The sequence below is a fragment of the Triticum dicoccoides genome, chromosome 7A, assembly GCF_002162155.2.
Source record: "Triticum dicoccoides isolate Atlit2015 ecotype Zavitan chromosome 7A, WEW_v2.0, whole genome shotgun sequence".
NCBI classification, from domain to species: domain Eukaryota; kingdom Viridiplantae; phylum Streptophyta; class Magnoliopsida; order Poales; family Poaceae; genus Triticum; species Triticum dicoccoides.
The window spans coordinates 709,813,598-709,818,493 of record NC_041392.1 but is presented as its reverse complement, the minus strand read 5'-3'; positions in this window follow the sequence as shown (position 1 = coordinate 709,818,493).

Sequence of the window (4,896 nt, the reverse complement as noted above, 5' to 3'; positions counted from 1 at the left end):
TTATGGGAGAAAACACGTTCGGACCGCGTTGGATGGCTTCCGTGGTCCGGACAGCGCGGTCCGGACGGTTGCAAAAGGTTTGAGAGTCAGCATCCGAGATGCCCTTAACGCATTATTCTAGATAATGATTTTTATTCACTCCAGAGACAATTATCCTAGTGCATTAAATATCTTATGGGTTGTATCTAAATGATATTGCATCTAATTACTTTAAAGATTTTGTTTGCATCCCAATATTATGGCCTAGGTGTGGAGAGTAAGGAAAAAAGATAATGAGATAAGCCACAAAGGATCGAAGCATCAACTACATTGCACACAAAAACAAGGAAAGAGCCATATCTTCGCTAACATACAACTCCAATCTCTTTCTTCTTTAATTAGAGTGTCACATCAGCATTTTGCCCTATGATAACGTGCTAAAAGCCAATCATTGTGGTGCCTTGTTTCTCAAAAACACTTAAAATAGAGAAGAAAAAGAAACATAATTCAAATGGCATGTTATTTTTTTTTGAAGAGAGGCAAAAGATTTGCCTCATTCATTAAATAAGAGGAATAGAGTTTATGTTCGTGTTACAACACTGACAGCGCCGCAACACCAGAAATAAAGGTGACCAACTACTCTCGCGTCATCATGTATCCCAACTTGTTTGCACCCGCTGATACCCAAAGCGTGGCCTCCTTCTTAATGTTGGCGAGTAGAACCGTCGGCGGAGCACTCTTCTGACGGAACACTCGCGCATTCCTCTCGTTCCAAATGGTTTTCAGTCCTATCAAAACATAAAACTACAAGTATATCGATTAAATAGTGTTTTTCACCAAGGAAAAAACACAAAAATATATAGCAAGAGGTTCGAATGGATGGAATAGAGTGCAGAGGAATTCTTACGAAAAGATCGCAATGATTCCATTGTGTGAAACACTTGACTAAACGAGCTAGGAGTAAAAGAATCCATGAGGATCCAAATCCTCTACAAATCTCATGAAATCGCTTTGAATCATATAGGATACGTAAGCATTTGCAACTATTGAGATGGTTTCACTATCAATTTTGCGGTACCTCGTTCGCGTGATCAATTCTGTCATACCTTGGTCGCGCGAGTCTACACTAAGCATCATTAATTGATCTAGCATTAAGATATTCGGCCACTCGTCAAGATATTTCCATTCTACCGGCGTTCGCTTTGTCTTGGCAGTACAGGAAGCAATGAAGCTTGAAGCATGGGTGACCTACCAAATCAGCCTGGAAAGCCGAAACTACACTTGTATATTATTAGGATCGATGCCTCCCAAAGGCCTCCATCACTACTTCACTGCATCATCTCACGCCACATCTGAAAAGATGAAGCCATCCATTCAATTGCACACCAAGGCATCATCCTAATGAACTTAGCCGATTTAAGATCCTGCAAGCTCTGCTGTGCTTGTTTAATGGGTGGTGCTCTGTAAATGCATTGCCACCACCTAGGGTCAAGGCTCTTCAATTTCTCTGCTCGTGTCACTGCAACGCGAGATCTGTCGTTTCTTGGCCCCATAAATGTTTAAAAAAATTATACACAGGCAAATTAAAGTCTTCCTGGCAGAGGGGTGATTTTAGTAGTGACAGTTCTTTAATTGAGAGCACCTGAAGTCTTAACATGTGAGGGTCTCACGTGCAGCGCCGAGGTTAGCGGTTAATCTAGTGGGTGCAGATTAGTATGATTCCATTGCATTATTTTTGATGGAAATGTTTGATGTTTACCTCTCTTTTTATGCATTTCCACATTGTTCAATTAGTTAATTATAACTTCACGAGGTGATGGCCCGTCGCTATGGAGATCAAGCTGGGACGTTGATTGGCATGCTTGACCTTTTCTACATCTTCCACTGTCATTGTTACATTGATGACGCCAAATTGTTATGTTTTCGCTTGATAGGGACTTACTGTTTTTTTTAATAAACTTTTGGTCTCTGTGTATGAAAGAAGACCACACATAATAATCTTCAAAAAAATATGAGACAAATTCCACACACACAAAAAGGGGAGACCAAATAATGTGAAATCAAACAAAATAATGATCGAAGGCCAAACAAAACAGAATTATCACTTTTTTCGGGAATAAATGGAACGAATTTGGTTCCGGTGTTCTACGTACATTTCTTTTTTCTTGCAATGTGCCTAAACTTTGGTCTCGTTCCAAGATAGATGACCAAATAAAACAAACTTCGTTTGATGTATTTTATACACATTAATTTTTAGTTGGCAAACAGGTCCAATACAACTGGTATGAATAAAAGTAAGTGCATGCTTATGTGTCATAAGTATTTTTCTCTATATTTTCACGAATCAGAGGAGCACCTGATTTACATTTATGTTTGGTGTGCCGATTAATTAGCCGTTGTTGTAAAAAACGGTGTGTCGCTTAATTCGTGGTCATATCATGGGCCGTGAGAATGGTGGGAATTCAGTGATTGGAAAAGCTTCGCAAGAGCCCTTAGTTTTTCTTATATAAATTTTGCAATTTCATAAAAGAGGACGTGGGTGCTTATCTTTTCAACCAACTTTTGGTCTTGATCTATATAATAACAAGTGCGCACGTAACAATGCTTTTGATTTTGTTATAGAAAAAGAAGACCAGACAATGTGCAATCAAATATACACCATTTTTTCTTGCAGTGTAGCTATCCTTTTCGTCACGGTTTGAAAAAAGAATACCAGACAAGAATAGATGGAACAAAATTTGTTGGGCATGTTTCGTATATGTTTATTTTTCTTGCAATGTAGCTAAACATTTGCTCTTGTTAATACAATATAGATCAAATAAAATAACTTTTGTTCGAGGGATCTTATAAAAATTGCTTTTTAGTTGGCAAGCATGGTCAATACAACTGTTTTGTAAAAGCAAGAAGATGTGTCGTGTATGCTCTTTTTTCTTACCAAAGGAGCAAAGACTGTCTAAAAAAAGAAGAGCAAAGAATACGAAATCAAACAAATATTGTTAGATATGTGTAGTGTACGCTCCTTTTTCTTACTGTGTAGCTATCCTTTTGGCTCAATCTAAAAAAGAAGAACAAACAAGACTAAATGGAACAAAGATTGTTAGAGATGTCTCGTATACGTTTCTTTATCTTGCAGTGCACCTAAACTATTGTTCTTATTGCAAGCCAGACGAGCAAGTAAGATAAAACAAAACAAACTTTGTTTCATCAGTATTGTATAATATTTTTTATTGGCAAACATAGCCAACACATATGATAAGTAAAAAGAAAGAAGAAGGCTACGTGCCATAGGTTCCCCGGACCCTGCGCAATGAGAAGTTACATGCACTGCGCTGCCCCTTTCTATTGTGAAACAAAAGATCCCTCACTATGCTAAAGACTTTTGGGGGATTCTAATTAATAGTAATTTTTCCTATGCAATATTGTACTACATATGATTAAATTGCAGTAGATTTTATAGGAACTTTCCATCCACACCATACTCATTGTGAAGATTCATGTGTTTTTATTGTGTCAATCAAACTTTCATGCAATCCTATTAGGATTGATTCAAAAGGAAAGAGCAAATAAGACAATAAATGAAGCAACATATTTTACACATATCTGATGTATGTATGTTTTCGTTTTTTGTTGCTACGAAGATAGTCAACATTTTGTCCTTGATTTTTTAAAATGGGATTTATCAACAACCCTTTAGGCCTCCTTTGGTTTACACGAATTTTATAGAAATTCTAAAGGATATAATTTTTATAGGAAAAATTCCTTTAAAGCCCTTTGGTTTGTAAGAATGGATTCCTGTTCCTACGTAAGATAGGAACCAATCCTTCACATTTCAAAGGAATTTTTTTTAGCATAAACTCAATGAAAAAAATTATCCTATGCATCAAATGACATTTTTTTCCTTATAGGAAATGAGATACATGTCATCCCATCCTATGAATTTCTTGTCCCTACGCTATTCCTATCCTATGAACCAAAGGAGGCCTTAGACTTGATTTCAAAAACAAATATATATATAACAAAACAAACTATTTCAAACACATTAGATACATGTTTCTTTCTTGCAAGAGTATACACCATTTTATTTTCGTATTTAAAATTGGTCATGTCTTCGTAACAACTCTTCAACCTTCATTCCAAATAGAAGAGTAAATAACAGAAAAAAAATCCTTGTTATACATGCATGCATGTATCTTTTTTGTTATTATAAAAAAATAAGAAAAAAATGTGTTCCTTGTTTGGAAAAATATCTAACCTTTTGGTCATGATTTTTTAAATATAAATAGGAAACAAGATGAACTAAGACAACTCTTCTATACGTATCCTGCATGCGCTCTCTTGCAATTAAGAAACATGTTTTCTTGGCTTTAAAAGATAATTAGAAAATAATCAAAAGAAATAAAAGTTCTTCAAACACGAGCAATGGTTTTTGGAGCGTGGGCTCCACAATTTTTTTTGAGTTTTTTCTAATGAAATTCTAGAAAAATGTCCACATGCATGCTATAGATGTATTCTACTTGTGTTTTAAAATTAATTAGGAGGTACTTTAACATGTGAGTTATTTTAGGAATTTTAACAAACAATGCATGCATTTTTTTTCTATTTCCAATTCCATTATTTCCCAATAATATTTTACAAGCACCTAGACTACAACTATATAGAAGGTGTTTTTTTCTAGATTCTTTTGGAACTTCAACAATTTTGTAACTTTTCAAAAACAATGGGCTCCATTTGGCCTGGACTCCAAACATATTTCCGCATCAAACATGTCATATATACATTTATTCCTTTCATACACATTGTTAGAAAACAAGGAAGCATTTATGGTAAAAGATCCTCATCGAGCCTTTAGATATAGATAAAGAAAACCTCGCTCGACCGCTATATAAATGCAACCTTTCACGCCCCCCCCCCTCGCCA